This window comes from Neopelma chrysocephalum, unplaced genomic scaffold, assembly GCF_003984885.1.
Source record: "Neopelma chrysocephalum unplaced genomic scaffold, ASM398488v2 Primary Assembly neopelma1_189, whole genome shotgun sequence".
NCBI lineage: Eukaryota > Metazoa > Chordata > Aves > Passeriformes > Pipridae > Neopelma > Neopelma chrysocephalum.
The window spans coordinates 875,524-893,840 of NW_020897851.1; the positions used below are offsets into that span (position 1 = coordinate 875,524).

The following is an 18,317-nucleotide window of genomic DNA, read 5'->3' on the forward strand; positions in this document are numbered from 1 at the left end:
TGCAGCTCTTTGCTCTGTTTTAGGTGTTAGTGATGTCTTCAGCTGTGGCAGGGGAAACACAGAACAGTGAACTCCATATTTTGGTAGGTAAAAAGTTATTTCCATTCCAAAAAGTGTTTCCATTTCTCTTTCAACCATCGGTGAAATGCTTTTATTTCAGTTTAAAAAAGGATCCCACCACGTTCCCATGCTGTGACTCAGATCAGGGGGCAGCTTTGGTGCAGTTCTGTCTGTGAGTTGGTTGTGCTCACTGGCTGCTCAGAGGCATTTCCCCTTCCCTCTAAATCACTAGGAATTTTTACATTTCAAAAAACTCTTCTCTTTTGGGGTGGATGAATTGAGCACTTGATGGATTTACTCAGAGGCCTCTGGGCTCTTCCACGTTCCCAGTGTGACATGAAGTGCCATGGGGATGTTCCTGTTGCTGTTTGCTGTTGATGGATTTTATCTCCTGTCAGCATCAGGCAGCTCCTCTGCAGAGGAGGAGCTTTTCTGGCAGGGGTTGGGAAGGTGCAGGTGGTGTCTGCCCTGGCACCAGGTCATGCCACGGGAGATTTAACTGTGTGGTCTAATTATGAGGACTAATTCTTTAATTCTGCTCTGTTGATGCAATGGGCAGTTGTACCTTTCAGACTGCCCAGCTGGCAATTAGAATGGAATGTGGTGGCTTGTTCCAGAGGAACTGGGAACAACCTTCCCCCCGTGCTGGGTGCTGAGCACTCCCCTCACTGCAGATCTTGGCTGTTCACAGCTGCCCAGGGAGGCTCCAAACCAAAGGCAGAGAGGTTGGGATGAGATGTTAGCAGGAAATCCCTTTTCTGTGGCCTCCCATGTGAACTCCTGAGCACTGAGGTTGTTCTGTGCAATGTCACATCACCTGAGCCCTGGCTGTGCTCCTGCTCCTCCTCCTGTCCTTGTCCTCCACTGTGGGCTCTGCCTCTGGAGAGGGATGGGAGGAAAGGACCATCAAAACGTGTATCTGCCATTAAATCCTGCCTGGTTCTCTGAAATCCCACGTGGACACTGTGTTGGGAAGCCCTGCACGAGCTGCACTGTGCACGTCCCTCTCATGGTTATCCCAGGATTTCACGGGCAGTTTGGGAAGTTATAATAACACAGAGAGTCCAATTTTGATTTTCATCTGACTTTTTTTAAACACAAGCTTACAAATATGACCAGTAACATTAGTATCTGATACGTTGCTGGACAAATGGTCATGTTTTTTGTGCAAAAATCACTTTACTGGTTTTTTAAGTGCAAGTACAAATGATTTTGAATCCCTTCCATTCAAGTTGTGTGTTCCCAGACCAACACGTTTGCTACTAAACCATAAAATCCTTCCATTGCTCTGCTTTTTTATCCTTCAATTAGGAGGACAAAAAGAAAAAAAAGCCAAAAGAAGCTCCTGCCACCTGAAATGTTCTACCTGATGTGAAGGGTTGGTAGCTGAGATGTAAAGCTTGTGTGGCCACAGCCACAGTGGTGCCAATAAGGATATAAATAGTGCATGAACACACTCTTGTTTATCTTCTCCAGGTGAATTTCCAGCCCTGCAGTGTCTATGTGAGAGCCTTTAAGTAGCTTCTGGTCTGAATTGAAACACTATCATAAACTGCAATACCTTTTTAATGAACTTGAATTAAATTATTGAGAACATCTGATAGGTGAGATTTGATGAAGCTTTAAAACCCGGTTTTATCAGGGGATGTTAAGAAATAGGAGACTGAGTGTTGTGACATAATGTCCTTTTTGGATGCTCCACTTGACTGACTTACAGGGAGATCTTTGGACCATCATCCTGAGAATTCCAGTTATTTATTTAAAAAGAAAGAAGGAAACGTTTGAAGCACATTCCTCCCACAGGGTGGATGGGAACTGGTATTTCAGCAGAAGTTCTCTGATGACAAAGCAGGATGGGACACAAACCAGAGCAAAGGATCAAACCCCTCCTGTCCTTTCCTCCAAAACACCAGATTAAAGGGAGTCTCTCACACTTTCCATTGTGATGGGGAGATAACCATGTGCAGGTTCAGAAATGGGAATGGTAGTTTTTCTTCTCCTGTTTTCAGCAGCATCCATGTGCTGGTTTAGGAAGGAAAGCATATTTTGAAAAGATTTCATGCTGTGCCCCTGCTCAGGAGAGCTGACTTAACAGAAAGTTCTTACACTTGTTTAAAAATCTGTGGGAACCTTTGTTATGTAGTGGAAATGTGGCAAAAAAATTCTCTTTTTCTTCCCCATCCTCTGCTACACAAACTCGGTGCCTCAAAGCAGAGCTGGCATTTGCATTCCCTGAGCCCAGAGAGAGGACAGGAATCCTTGAACTCTGTGTTTGCTGGGGAAAGCAAACAGTACATTGTGTTTGTAAACCACTGAATACACTGGAAATAATGGCCAGAGAATAAAACAACCTCTTCTCTGGGAGCCTGTGGGGAGGGAAAGGCTCGAATGTCAATGACCTGGAGAGATCACAAGGCATTTTATAACATGTTTGGGAGTTCTTTCCTTGGCTTTCTCATGGAGCTGATCTGCTGTTGGGTGGTGAGGACCGTGGTTGGACCAGGTTGTTCCAGGGTTGCTTTTTGACTATGGAATTTTTAATGAAGGAGCTCAGAATTAGGTGTTGCTGGTTTGATATTTGAAAGACAAAGGTGTCTGGTGACAGTGATCTTAACCCTAATAAAAGGCATCTGCAAATCAGCCAGTGCTAGGAATTAAAAGGATCAACAAAAAAAAAAAAAAAGGAAGGTATCCTTGGCAGTGTAACTTTTTAAAAGAAAAATAAAAGATACTGCACGAGAGGCTGAAGGAACTGCTCCAGATTTCCTTCCAAGATCTGTAAATCAGGCAGAGGATTTACACTTCCTGCTATTTCAGCTGGAATTCTCTTTCTCCATCAGATTATTTCAGTATTTTGGGGATATTGCCAATTAAAATTTATCATCAGGGTAATTTTAGTTTTAATAGAAATCTTCTTTCAGTGTAACAGGCATCAAGTTTGCATTAAAAAGCTTTCCTGAGGCGCTCGGTGCGAGCAGGGGCTCCCCCATGGCTTTGGAAACACAGAGTTTTCTTCCATAGGTGCAGGACTGGGTTGTCCTTTGGGATTCCAGGGGTGTTCAGAATGGTGACACTGTTCCAGGCATGGAGCAGCCCCAGTATCCCACAGTGGGAAATATTTCCAAGGGATTTCAATAATTGCCTGGATCTGGGTGGGGCAGGTGCTGCTGGAAGGTTTTGTGCTGTACATTGTCTGTCTGCCCCAAGGACCCTCCAAGCAAGGGAAACCAAGAGCTTGGAGGTTATTTTTGAGTTTTGTGTCCCCAGAATGGAGGAATTTGGGGATCTTTTGTCCCCACCTGTGAGAGCAGAGCTCCTTCCCTGCTCCCTGGCTTTGAGTGGTGTTTTTCCAGATCCTTATCTGACACTTGCCAACTGCTGTCTTGCCTCCAGTGCTCTTTTATCCTTAGCCTTGTTTCTCCCCAGGTTTCATTTGACATCCCATCTTCACACAATAATCACCTGGCCTTGAACTTCCCAGTCTCCAGTAGCAGCTTCTTCATCAATATTTGAAGCGTGTGATTTTTGCTTGTTATCAGCAATATCCCGGGAGACGGCGAGAAAGGCTGTGTAGGAGGGCGTTTTAAAAGCTTATCTTTAAAGCCACGATGTTTTGTGATTTAAAAATTAAATATGGATTAACAAATGGAGAACTGACACTGTCTGGGGAATCAAGATTGGATAGAGGGGAAAAAGAGCATGACTCAACAAATTGCTTTATCACAATAAACTGGAGCTGTTGGTGCGGATGTGCAGCGTGGGGAAGTGGGGCTGCTCAAAATATTTGACAGTCAGCTCTTGCCTAAGTGGCTATCCAGGCAACTTAATTAAAAACATTTATTTCCCCAAAATAAGGAGTTTGTAGAACAGATGAAACCAAGTGGATTGAACAAGGCTCGCTGGAGTTACGTGGCTGTGCCTCTTTGATCCTTGGTTTTGAAAGTTGCTTTGTTCTGAGAAAGGCACAAGGAGGTACAAAATTCACAGTAATGACTTTTAAAGGAGCTGCTCCTTCAGGAATTCACCTGCAGGGCCTGTTCCTGGCCTGTTCCATGCCTGGAACGTGTTGGACATGGCTGTTTCTCCAAGTCTTCTCCGAGGGGAAGGGGCTGGAGCAGCAGGAGCAGCTGAGGGAGCTGGGGGGGCTCAGCCTGGAGCAAAGGAGGCTCAGGGGGGACCTTCTGGCTCTGCAACCCCCTGACAGGAGGGGGGAGCCGGGGGGGGGTCGGGCTCTGCTCCCAGGGAACAAGGGACAGGAGGAGAGGGAACGGCCTCCAGCTGTGCCAGGGGAGGCTCAGCTTGGATATTGGGAAAATTCCTTCATGGAAGGTGTTGTCCAGCCCTGGCACAGCTGCCCAGGGCAGGGGTGGAGTCCCCATCCCTGGAGGGGTTTAAAAGCCCTGTGGATGTGGCACTTGAGGACATGGTCAGTGGTGGCTGAGTTAAGGGTTGGGCTCAGTGATCTCAGAGGGCTTTTCCAACCCCCACAATTCCATGACTCTGTGAGGTGACAGTCACCACCCAGCCATGGTGTCTTTGCTCCTGGAGTGTCCCAGCCCAGGGACACGAGCCATGAGATGAAGGGCTGTGTGTCAGCTCCCAGGGAGGGAATCTGCCACAGCAAATTCCATGCTCTGTTCAGAGAGATGTGATGGGGAAGCAGCTCCTCCGTGAGCATTCCCGGAGTAGGAAGCGTGAAATGCCAGAGAGGAGCCTGAGCACAGTGGTGGGGAGCTGCCTCCTCACTCACTGTTTTGGAATCCAGCTCTTTCAATATGTCATAATATTGGGAGGGATGATTAATATGAACCCTTGAAACTGAGAGGAAGGTTGAAAATTAATTTTGAATATTAAGAGTGTTATTCGAAGTGTTCATTTCTCCCACACGTGTTGCGGTGGTTTTTGCCAAGTGAAGATGACTTTGGTCATCTTTCTGGCCACAAAAGGAATTAGAAATAAGGAAAGTGGATGTTTCATGTGAAGTAACAGTTAACATCTCTTTTCTTGGGAGTTACATCGATGTAATGATTTTTAGTTTATGTAATGCTCAGAACATCATTTAAATTACTTCATACAAGTCAAACTAAATTTAAGAGAAAATTTATTGGTCCTTATCACTTGTTCCACGTTGAAAGAGCTGAAGCTTCCAGGGCCAGGCCTGAGGCAGGGTGAGGCCATGTGGAATGGTGGAGTTGGTGTGGTTTGGGAGAGTTGGGTGGTGGAGTCACGTCCTGAAGCACCAGGATTTACAGGGCAAGCAAAAATTCCTCTTTGCACTCATTAGTTCCACATGCAGGTTTTCAGCTCTCAAGTGGAGCTTTTTCTCCCCTGAACTCCCCTGAGGTACAACAGATTCCAGTTGGAATAATGGGCTGCACAGGGCTGGAGCTGCAGGTGCCTGTCAGGAGGAGCAGGTGGGAGAGTGTGAAATTTGATCTGCAAATAATATAAGGACATTTAATTAAATTGAGACTAATATGATGAGTGCCCCACAGTAAGGGAAAGGGGCATATTCAGCATATTAATTCTTTCTTACCTTTTTTGGTTGTCTCTCTTTGCTCTTCTGAATGCCAGATTTCCTACTGTTGCCTTGCCGTGTCAAGATTCCACAAAAAAACCCATGTTAAAACTATTTTACAGCATGAAGATTGTTTAAATATTTATTCATTGATTGATTTGAGGCTGTGACCTCATTTCTTGCTTCCTTAATATTTTGCCTCTCCAAAGTTCTTGCTGTAAAGTGAATTCCTCTGGTTTTATTCTTTCCCAGGGTAGCACAGTGAACTGGTGCAGCTTGTCCTGCACTGTCAGAGGTCTGGATGCCCAGTTCATAAAATCAGGACTGTGGGATAAACTTGATAAAGTTTAGCTCAGAAAAACTTGATCTCAGATAAACTTGACACTCAATCCTTCTCCTGCTCCCACAGTGAAAAAGTTCTGCTGGAGCCTGCAGGTTTGCATCAGTACAGAGCCAATCTCCCTAAGAACATCCAGGTTTTTAGTGTTAATAACATGAATAGCAAAATAAACATTAGGTGCCTCATGGGCTGCTCCTGCCCTTCTTATAGGGGATATCCACTATATTAGCGGATTTTTTTAGATTTATTTGACTTTTGAATTAGTGGGATAGTCACTACAATAGTGAATTTTTGAACATTTGTTTGAATTCTGAATTAGTGAGATATTCAGTATATATTGTTTACATGTATACATTTGAAAAATTAGACTTTAAGGGTCTTTAAAATGCACAGGATGAGGAGTGAATCTTGGTGGTGAATATTCCCCATACTCACTCCATCCAGGAAAAGAAAAGCTTTTTTCACTGCTTGCCACTAGCACTTAAACATTCTCTGGAAATGAAGCGTTACCCCAAAACCCCCAAGATTTTGGTGTATGTGTTTGCTGCTGTGTTGTGAACATTTTCACTTGGCTGTGCTCCTTTTGACGAGTCCCATTTTTGAGCAGCAAGTAACAGGTTGTAAGGATGTCCCTGTGAAGCCCTTTCTCCCCTGTGCCCCTGGGCTGGTGCTTCCAGCACCTCTGAGGGTCCCTCCCCTGCAGCCCAAAAGGGTTGGGTTTGGGTGTTTAATTCCCACAAGTCCCAAGGCTTTCGTTTGGGCTTTTTCTTGTGCACAGCAAAAGGGAAAACAAAAGCATCTTTTTCCTTCCTCCTGTGAGGAAAAGGATGTTTTCCTGAGAATTGTCTTGCCGGAGATCCGAGTGTCCTGTTGCCATAACTCCATTTGTTGGAAGGAAAACAGAGGCTTTAAAGGTTGTGGCTGGTTTTGGAAGCTCTGCAGGGCAGTGTGGGCTGGGCTGGAGGGAGGATTTCTGCAGCAATCAATCCCTCTGTGTTCAGGGAAACGTGTCGGGCACTCCCAATATTGGCAAATATTTCATGGGCCTCTCGAACTCAGCACCAAACTGAGGGAATCACTTTGTCTCTGATGGGCTGTTCATTGAAAAACCTCTTTAGAAAACGGGCAATGAAGAGCTCAGTGCTGAGTAACTCAGGTATAACCACATTCCACCTATTTTCTGAGGTTCCTGGGTGCAGGGAATGCACAGGGGCAGGGAGTGGGGGTGGTTCCACGGGCTGGGTCAAGCACATTTTTTTGCTTATTCAGCTTTTCCTGCCCTTTGTCTGGCTCACCTGGCTGGGGTTGCAGGAGAGCTGCAGAGGTGAGAAGCCCAGGCTGGGGCTGGGGTTTGTGTTCAGGGCCCTGCTGAGAGAAGGTGAACGTTCAGCTGTGAGCAAACCTGCTCAGATGTGTCAGGAACGAGGCCACAGCAGTGGTTCAAAGCCTGGAGGGCAGAGCTTTGCTTTCCAAGGCGGCAGGTGATCTTTGCTCCCTGTCCTTTGTGCTCACTCCGTGCAGTGTGAAGAGGAACCTCCTCAGCCCGTGGTGTCCCAGGAGCACAGCTCAGAGCCAGGGGGGCTCAGCACCCCACACCCCCCAGTCTGGGCCAGTACAGGAAGCCCACAGGGAGTGGGAAGGGGCAGGGGTGTGCAGGGGGTGCTCCTGTGCAGCCCCCCAACCCCTGCCCCACGTCCCTCGGCGTGGCTGCTCTGGGAGCTGAGGTTGCCCAGTTCTGGGTTTCACAAGGTGCCCTGGTGCTCCCCATGCCCTCTGCTCACTGGCACCTCCTCAGCCCTTCAGCCAGCTCATTTCCAGGCAGGGCTGCTCCTGGGGACCAGGACCACCCCCCTGCCAGCCCCCTCCTGCCCTGGGTGTTCCTGGAGGATCCATATTCCAGAGCTGCAACCTGTGCTGCCCCGGGGTATTCATAGAACCATGGAATGGTTTGGGTTGGAAGGGACCTTAAAGCTCATCCAGTTCCAGCCTCTGCCATGGGCAGGGACACCTTCCACCAGCCCAGGTTGCTCCAAGCCCCTTCCAGCCTGGCCTGACTGTCTGGCTGAGTGTCCCCTCCCTGTCCCCTCTCTGAGGTGCCCTCTCAGCCCCAGTCCCTGGGTGTTGGTCTCTAACTGTGATATAACATGGGCCATTTTCCATGAGATAGGGCACTGCTGGGATGAATCCTGGGCTGCCTCCCTAGAGCTTGCTCCTCACTTCTGTACCTTTTACAGCCTCTCCTGTCAGAGCTCCATTAACTTGACCAGATTATCCCCAGGCAGTGCAGGGGGGTGGTTTTTGCAAGGCTGCAACAGTGGTTTTATTGAACTATATTGCATTTTTAGTACTCATTTGAGAGAGGGTCATTAAGGCTCAGTCTAGTACATTAAGAACATTACTCCAGTGTGAAGGAGACAAGGATTATGAGAAAGACAAGAAAAGACCAAGGAATTACAGAGTTTTGTCTCTGTTTTGTCTTTCTCCATTCAAAGGCTGGGAACAGAACCTGCTGAAATAATTCCCATTTGCTGAATGCACACATTTCCAGTCCTAGAAGGCACTGGGCAGTGGAGAAGCTCCCAGCAATGACCTTGGGTGTGAATCCTTTGGGAAAAAATGTGCTGCAGCAAGTGAGGACTGATCAGAAACCCTGGAGGGACCTGACAGAAAAACTGTGTTTTGATATGTCAGTCACCCCAGCTGGCAGCTGCAAATCTGATCTGGAGCTGATTTGGAGGGAATGGGACTGGTGTGTTCCCTTCAGTCTGTTCATACGCTGGGTTCCAATGTTCAACCATATTTTGACCCTTTCTTTGTGGCTGAGTCACTGTCCCTGCAGGGGTTTAAGAGCCCTGTGGATGTGGCACTTGGGGACGTGGGTTAGTGGTGGCCTTGGCAGTGCTGGGGGAACAGTTGGACTCAAGGATCTTAAAGGTCTTTTCCGACCTAAATGATTCTGTGATTCCATGAACTTTATGATTTGCTTTTGAGACTGTGCTTAAATGTGCTTTTAACAGCTGTGCCTGACTCAGGGCTTTGTTCAGGCTCCATGAGGTGCTGTGGGATATGAACACACACCATGGAGTGGCAGTTTGCTGATGAGACCTGATGAACTCTTCCCTCAGGAATGTTGGAGCCTGTGTCATTCACCCCTGGTGTGATCTGTGTGTGAGGGAGAGCCCCGGGGGAGCATTTTGGGGTTCAGTCAAAGCTGGGAAGCAGCAGCAGAACAGTGTGTGGAAATGAGAGCAGTGCCCCAAAGACTGGGGATGGTGGCTCGAGTGTAGAGGGAGGAGACCCTCATCCTGCTGGAAGTGTGGAGGAGGAATGAGCTGGGATCTGCTGCCTTCCTTGGGGTGAGACACAAGGAACTGGCACAGGTTGCCCAGAGAAGCTGTGGCTGCCCCAGCCCTGGAAGTGTCCAGGGCCAGCTTGGATGAAGCTCTGAGCAAACTGGTCTAGTGGAAGGTGCCCCATGGCAGGGGGTTGGAATTGGATGATCTTTGAGGTCCCTTCCAACCCAAACCATTCTATGAACTTAAGTTGAAACAAAATGCCACAGAAATCACAGAATCATCAAGGTTGGAAGAGACTTTCAAGGTCTCTGAGTCCAGCCATCAACACAGCACCATCACCACCCTCAAACCATATCCCCAAGTGCCCTGATGTCGTGGAAGCCACCTCCTTTTCCTTTAGCTCTCTGTGTCCCCCAGGCTCACACCCTGTCTCCTCCTCTCTTCCTACCAAAACATGAGCTGATATGGCTTAGTGGACATGGTGGGATTTGGCTGAAGATTGGACTTGATCTTGAAGGTCTTTTCCAGCCTTCCTGACTCTGTAATCTCTGTAACTAAGAGCAGTGAATGCCAAACCCCTGTTTGCTTTCAGGAGCTTCCCTTGGAGTTCTGTGCTCCAGCCCAACCCTCACCTCATGTCCTCACTGACTCACACCCCAGGAGTCCCTCTGAGCCCTGCTCCACGTTCCTGATCTACTGCAGAGCTCTTGCAAGCCTGACACGGGGCTCAGGAAAGAATGTTGTCATGCTGTAAATGCTGGCCTGTTCTTGGGTGGAAAAATCAGGAAACGGGTTTCCTTCCAAAATTATGCTTCAAAGGTTTCTTCTTCTCCCTCCTTTCCCACTGAGATTTCCCATTGTGTCGTTGCCACTCTCTAGATTTCTCATTCTTTGAAGAACTGACAAGTCTTTACTTGCCCTCACAGATACATAACAGCCACAAAAATACCATTAGCTGAGAGCAGGCTAAAACACCACCTTACCTCTCCAAGAAAAAATTAATTAGGAGCAAGGGAACATTCTAAACCGTGGTTAGAAAAGCTCCATCAGTGGAGATCATTTTGTGCTCGTGGTTTATAATGATTCACTCCCCAGAGGTGGCACCGGGATCGCTGGGGGGAAATGTCCCTGCAGGAACAGCACAGGCCCTAAATTAGAGAGTACAGCTCCAACAGGCAGCCCCAGGGCTCAGGATCCGTGTAGGGGGTGGCAGGAAATCGTGTCCTGCAAGGCAGCCAAAGCAGCCCCCAAGGGTTTGGGAGCATCCCTGCATCCAGGCACCGTGGGCAGCAATCCAGGGCCTGGAGAGGGGAGCCTGGCTGCCCTCTGCCCAGGGAGGGGGTGCTGGAGGGGAGGTGCAGCTGCCTGGGAGGTTCCATGGCAGGGAACAGGTCTGGTTTGCAGAGCCCCAGCTGCGGAGACTCAGGTTGGGCTGGGTGTGTCTGGAGAGCGCCCAAGGAAGGGAAGGGGCTGGAGCAGCAGGAGCAGCTGGGGGGGCTCAGCCTGGAGAAAAGGAGGCTCAGGGGGGACCTTCTGGCTCTGCAACCCCCTGACAGGAGGGGGGAGCCGGGGGGGGGTCGGGCTCTGCTCCCAGGGAACAAGGGACAGGAGGAGAGGGAATGGCCTCAAGCTGTGCCAGGGGAGGTGCTGTCCAGCACTTATTTACAGGAAAACAGGGAATATTTTACCACTTTTGTTTCTTTCTTGATTCTCTGGAGTCCAATCTCCTTTCAGGACACCCATGTGTCCCTTCAGGACCAGCTTCACCACATTTCCCTCCCTTTGGGCATCAGGAGCCTCTGGAGATGCCCGAGGAAAGCTGTGCCTGCAGCAGGGGCTGCTTCCCCTGCCCCTCCCCTGGAATGTCAGCTCAGGGCTCTGAGTGTGCCAGTTTGGGGGATTTCTGAACCAGCTGCAGGGCTGAGATCCTTGGCTGGTGTTTGTGTGGAGCACAGCCCTCACTTGGATCATGGCTTGGCTGAAGGCTCTGCTGTGGAACACGGTATTTTTGGGGCTTTGTTTCTGCCTCCTGCAGCCAGAGCTTTCACCGCCCACAGTTGTTCCTGAAGCAAATGTGTTTTAGAAAGTGTTCTGACACCATTGCTGAGAACTTTGCCTTTGCTATTTTTACACACAGCGCTGCAGAGCTGGGCTCAGGCTGACTAAACCCAGCTCAGGAGGGACTGAGGACACGGTTTAGTGGTGAACGTGGTGCTGGTTGATGGTTGGACTCAATGACCTCAGAGGTCTTTTCCCAACGTAACAACTGTGGGATTCTCTCCTGTGTTCCCGTTATTTTGGGATTTGTGCCATATGAGATCACACAAAGTGTTTTGCAGCTCCTGGGGTTCCATCCCATGGATCAGGAGGTGCACCCAGGGCTGTCCCACAGACCCCACATTGCACCCCTTTCACCTCTATTCAGGGCTCTGGATTTGGGATGTCTCTTTTCCCTTTGCCAGCAGCACCTGCTGTTGGAAACAGGGAAATGATTCAAGGCATCAGGGATGTTCTTCAGCTGAGAATCTGCTTGTTCCAGGTTCTTACAGGAAAACAGGGAATGATTTATCAGTTATCTCCTCTCTTGATTTCCTTGAATCCAATCTCCTTTCAAATTGGCAGCATTTCATATTTAGGGGGATCTCAGTGTCCCTCTGAGCAGGGTTTATCCCCTCTGGGGGCTTTGCAGGGCTCTGCTCCAGCCCAGCTCATTGGAGCACTCCTGGCATGAAGTTGTAACAACAAAAGTGTTTTAGATGTTTGAAGCTGAACCATAATTTTATTTTATATTTTTTTTTCTACATGGATACACTGTGTGGCTCCAATGCACCTTCCTTCTATAGCACAGATTTTAGGAAGCCAATAAATCCCAAGTTCCTCCTGTTGCAAAAACCTCTCCTGTTCCCACACACATTCCCCAAGCCCTGCTGGCTCTGGGTCTAACAGGGTATCTCAATTTTCTTCATTTTCTCTCTAGCAAACAGAGCTTTTCTAAATCTTTCAAAATGATCCCATACCATTCTTATAATTTAATTTGGTGTTCCAGAGAGAGTCTTAATTTTTTGTATATTGCTGGAGTGTAACTGCCATAATAAAGGACAATTTTGAGGTGATAAAACGCACCAGGAATGTCATTAAACATGCAGCAAAGGTCTGACACAATGGAATTAAGCATTAATGAATAACATACCAGAAATATTAGTCTTCTGTATCAGTTTAGGTGTTCTGGTGTTGGGTTATGATGAGGGTTAATGTGAAAAAATGAAACAATAAACAAGATTAGCAAAAATAAAATTCAAAAATGATTCAGTACATTCTTCATGTGTAGAAAGTTTCTGAGTTAAAGCTGTTTGGTATCCACAGGGATCCTTCTCTTGGATAACTTGTTGTAGTTTCATGTTTTAATGTAATTTTATTATTGGTGCACTTTTCATTTTTACAATTGAATTATGATACTGTGGAGATGTAATTTAAATTTGAGCCCATCTGCAGATCAGGGCTGTTGTAAACTTCCTTTATGGGCATAAGCAGGAACTTTGTAGCTCTTGGTAAGCAGGAGATTAAGGATATCCACTGTTCCTGGTAATGACCCAACAGTCCAATCCAGAGTCTTGTTAGAACTTTGATTTTGGAGACAAGGGCCCAGCTGTCATTTCTAGATCTCTCTATTAGCCATTTCTTTAACTTGAAGTTCTTTTTTTCCTGAGGATTCTGAATATTCTGTGCTGATTTGGCCCAGCAAATCCAGGCAGAATGAAATCCAGCCGGTTTTCTTTGAATGTGCCTTGGTGTGTTTTAATTTTGGGGGTCAGAATAAATTAATTTATTCCCATTTCTGGCTGCGTGGGATGGCAGGAACTTTTCTACCAGTCATCTGATTTCCACAGATTAAAATCCCTTTGCAGTGCCTCAGGCAGAGCTGGTGCTGGATCACCCCAGGATCTCCTCCAGGTTCTGCATCCCAGCTTTCCTGGGGACATGGAGCAGGACTGGAGCTGTCGGATAAATGCTTGGGATCTTTCTTCTGGAGTGTTCTGATGACCCCAGCCCATCCCTGGTGGGCTCCCACACTGGTGGCACCTCGTGCCCCAATGGGACAGGGGAATATTGGGGATTCAGGTTGGTGTGCTGTGAATCTGCAACTTTGGGAATGGCACTGGAAGTTTTCCTACATTAGAGTGATTTACTGAAAATCTGATTTATTCCCTGTAAGAGGCTGAGGGCTGGTCCTGCAGCATGGACATGGAGGTGTTTATTCTGGGTTTTACTGAAATGTGAAATCCCTCACATAACAAAACCCCACCTCAGCCCCCTCCCTGCCACAGAGGCTCCTGCTCTGCTCTGAACGTGAGTCGTGTATTGACTTCCCAGTGACTGTTCCTTGCAGATTTGGTGTTTTGTGGCAGCTGTTTGAACAGCTCTCTCTCCCTGCTGAGGAGTTTGACACCAAACAAGCTGCCAGCCCCGGCTGCACTTCCAGAGTATCAAATAATCTGTGTCGTTCCAGTTCCTCTAGGATGTGACTCTGCTTTATCAGGGAAATATCCTCAATTGTGAGATTGGAGTTTTCACATGGGGAGAATACTGACTTCTCTAACTCACTCTTCAGTGTTGCTGCCATTAGTTTTCTGTCTGCAGAATATATGAGGTTCACCAGTAAAATTCATTGCAGCTCATAAATTGTATATGCAGGGTAGAGAAGGATATGCCAGAGCCCAGCAGTGACATAAAAAAAGTACATAGCAGTGAAAAAACCCTACTATGTGCCTTTGAGGTTTATTTTGTTTCTTCCCCAGTTAATTCCTCTCCTTTGCCTGCCCCAAGCTGAGGTTAAACTGTATTTCCCTCTGTGTGATGGGGGTCCTGCTTGTTGGATCATGGTGGGACCACAGCAGCTCCCTGGCAGGGTCTTTCCCAGGGATCAGAAATCTTCCACACTTGAAGACTTCTTGTTTTTATTGTTTAGGTTAAAATTCTAGTTGCCATCTGTACTTAACCTGATCTTTTCCCACCCTTCCCAATAAGCCTTTGTTAAAATCCTAATTTGAGGATGTTTTCTGTGCTGATGAGCAGCAAGAAAGGTCCTCAAATCCCTGCCAGTGGAGGATGAGCTGTGCCGAGCCAGGCAATGCCAAAGGCTTTGTCTGTTGTTCCCATAACTTTAATAAACATCCAGGAGGCAGCTCCTGGCAGCTGCTAATTTTAAAGTAACACATTAATCAAATTAATTGAGAGTTCCTCTTAATAATCAGCAGCAACAACATAACTTTGTGATGTTTTCAGTGTTGCTAAAAGTAATTCCCCCCCCACCCCAAAAAGAGGATCTCTGCAGATAAATCAGCTGAAAAAGTGTTAAATTTCTCTTTTGCTACCTGATAATCCAATTAAGTGGTGATAAGAAAAATAGCTCCTGGAGAATTTCAGGGAAGCAGAATAATGTACTTAGTGTTGTACCAGAATCCAAATACCACATAATCGTGGGTATCCATGGATACTGAAGCAACACTTTGATTACCAGATACATCCATTACCCTTAAATACCAGCGCTGGGGGTTTAATGCCCCGACCAATTTAGCGCGTGACTGCTCCAGCCTCGGGGAACCCTCCTGGGGATCTGCTCCAGAGCAGCACAGGAGCTGGCAGGGGGGGGAAAGGAAGGCAGCCAGGATATTTTTGAGACTCTCTTCCCAGCTCCCGTGTGCTCTCAGCTGCCACCCAGCCGGCTCCATCCCCCTGCCCTCCGGCTGCCGGGAGCTGCAGCGTCCTGGGATGTGGCCTGACCCCTGTGCCATGTCTGTGACTCTGGAGCGGGATTCCCAGGAAAAACCATCACATGATAATGGTTTAGAGTGCTTGTGCTGTTGGGAGTCACTCCACAGTGGGTGGATGGCCTTGATGTCCCAACCTTTGATCACGGCAGGATGAGCGTGTTGGTTGTCTCACAGCACAGGAGACACAAAGCCATGGAATCAGAAAATCCTATAATGGTTTACTTGGAAGGAGCCTTAAAGCTCATCCAGTGCCACCCCCTGCCATGGGCAGGGACACCTTCCACCGGCCCAGGTTGCTCCAAGCCCCGTCCAACCTGGCCTTGGACACTTCCAGGGATCCAGGGGCAGCCACAGCTTCTCCAGGTGTGTCAGAGCAGCCCCAGTTTGGTCTCAGGTGGCTTTTGGCTCCAGAGTCCAACCCTTTGCCACAGCCCTTGGTGCCAGTGAGAGCACGTGTCACTCCCTCAGTCCATCAGGGGTAGTGGATCACTGCAGGAATTCATGGCAAAGGCCTGAATTTGCAACTTTCATGTTGCTGCCACTTAATTTTCTGAGAGGTTTTTCCCTGGTGAGTGCAGTGCATTAACCTGACAGGTTAAATGACTGTGCACACGTTTCCTGGTGGAACAGGAATGCGGGACAAGAATATGGAAGCTGAACTTATCCTACCTGTGCCATTTGGACAATCCATCCCCAGCTCCTTGGGCACCTCTGCTTGCTGAGAGTGGTAAATGCCAGGGGGCCCTGCCTGCCACGGGCTCCTCCAGAGGGATGGGAGCACTGTTATCCCAGCCTGGGGCTTGGATGTGAGCAGCAGCTCATGGGCTGCTGGGATGGATCACTGCTGCTGCAGGACCTTTGTGCTCTGCTGTCAGAGCTGCCTGGGGTGGATTTGAGCTGAGCAAGCTGGAAAATAACACACTTTGACCCCTTTGGGTGGCTTTGGGGCTGTATTTGTTGCTCATGCCTCTATTTGCTCTTTGGGGCTGCATTCCCAGTCCTCTCACCTTTTCTGGCTGAAGGTGATGGGAAGTGATGAAGGACTGCAAAGGACCTTCACAGCAGCTTCAGATGTGTGTAAATAATGGCTCCATCCAGCACAGAGGAGCCCTTTGGTCCCAGTGCCATAAAATACATCTGCTCCTGCTCTGCTCTGTCACAGTGGGAGCCTCTCAAAAGGACACTGTGGAGGGAAGGAATAAATTTCCAAGTGACAAATCCTGGAGCTCTGTAGCACTCTGGGGGTTGGATTGGTTTTTTTCCTTTCTTTTCTGTCAATGAATTCTCCAAAGTTGCCACGTCCTTGTTTTACAAGAGAAATTGGAGTCTCTCGGGGGAGGTTTGGAGTAGCTTGGCTTGGAGTGATGGAGTGCCAGGGAGGGCACAGGGACTTCCCAGCAGCAGATAATAACTTGAAATTCTCCTTAGGCTTGATGCCAGGGCGGAGAGATGTTCCCCCAGCAGAAGTGGATGGCTTCCCTGGCTGCTGTGCCTGGGTGGTGCCCTGGCCCTGCCATGGAGCAGGATGCTCAGAGCCAGGGCTGGCTGGGGGAGCTGTGCTTTTAACCAGCTGCAATCCCTGCCAAGTGGGCCATTCCAGGGAAGCTGGATGGCACTGCTCACGGGTTTGAGCTCGTTCTGCCTAATTCTGACTGGGGAAAAAAAAGAGAGCGTTTTAAACTCTTTAGATTTTTGAACTCACTAGCAGCGAGGCTTTGTCTCTCCATTTAAAAATGAAGTTTATTTTTAAAAACCTGTATTGTTTTCTTTGAAAAAAAAAACAACACAAAAACACCAGGTTGCGAAAATTTCAGGTTGTGATAATTGTGAAACAAAACAAAGGATTTTGTGTGACTCAGAGAAAAACTTGGGAGTTATTATTCTCTTTTATTCTTTCCCTGCCTTTCCTTTTCACTGTTTTATTTCTTCCCACCAAACCAGTCCTTCTTCCCCCAGAGCTTTTGGAGCAGCCAGCACAGCAGAGCTGCTCTGCCTTCAGGCAGCCCCTGCATCTCAGCTTCTCTGTGCCTCAAACAAGGGAAAATGAGCCTGCCCTGCTCTGGGAGGTGCTCAGGGACCTGCACGGGAGTCAGATTTTCCCATTTTAAGGGCTGAGTTTGGTTTTCACGGCTGTTCCAGGGGTTCCTCCAGGTGTTGCTGTGGCTGCTGTGCCCTGGGTTGGAGGATGATGCTCCTTTGGCAGATGGTGGGTGCTGGGGGATGAACCTCAACCTCCTCCTCCTCCTCCCCCTGTAGGATCCCTCCACACAAACACCTTCTCCACTGCCTCGTTTAACAGTACTTTTAGATCTGTATTTTAAAGCGTATCTGTGAATCTCTCCTTTGTCCTGCTGCCTTTTAATTAACTCATCCCCACTGCTGGTTCTTATTAAGCAGCTCTGATATGTTATTAATTAACACACTGTGCAGTAGAGTGGGGGAGGTTGGTATCTGAGATGCCATAAAAGATGAAAGTGTTTACCACTGAGAAACAAAATAATTAAGGCAAAAGTTGTGTTTTCATCTGCCAGCAACAAGCAGAATATCACTGGAGATGGGATGGTTTTTTCTTTTATTTTTCCTAAAACAACCTAAACAACTGTGCTATGGGAGCTGTGCTGGCAGTGAGCCTTTCTCTGCCCTGGCTGGGGGTGTCCCTGTTCCCTGCTCACACTCTGTGCCATGTTTCCTGTGTATTTATGAGAAGTCCCATTCACAGATGTACTTTATCTCGAGGCTTCAATATTTGGGTCTCTCCAGCCCAGTTGGTGATGGGCATTGGAACAAATAAGGATTTTCTTGATCTTTATCCTTGATTTTCATTTTTATCCTTTTTTGTTTGTTTGTTTGTTTGGGTTTTGGTTGTTGTTTTTTTTGCTTTACCAATATTTCAACTCCTTGGGTCTTCCTATTCCAGATAAGTCATTCCAGTGGAAACATTTTCCCTCAATAGCCTTCAACTTACAAAATCAAGAAGAATTTCAACCCTTTGCTGAGACAAAATTTGTGTAATACACCTCCAGCATCACTTGCCTTTCACCCTGTTGGTTTTGGTTTTTTTTAAAATCAGTTTCAGCTTATTCAGGTTACCGTTTGGATTGGTTTATTTTTTTTAATTCCTCTATTTTCAATCCTTCCACTGACCACATATTTGCTTATTTTGCTTTTCTACAACATTGGGTTTTCCCACCTGTTTAAACCACAGCCCTACCCAGCCACGAGGACTGTGTGTATCAGAGCTCTCTGTGCAAAAAAAATAACGGTATGAATATGAAATAATGGTAAGAATATGAAATAATGGTAAGAATATGAAATAATGGTGTGAATATGAA

At 47.5% G+C, this 18,317-nt stretch overlaps 1 protein-coding gene across 6 annotated transcripts in view; it reads left to right on the forward strand.

Moving 5' to 3' along the window:
- The window catches only part of GRM7 (glutamate metabotropic receptor 7), a 220,307-nt gene that overhangs the window by 110,992 nt on the left and 90,998 nt on the right, over positions 1-18,317 (forward strand). The window lies entirely within an intron of this gene.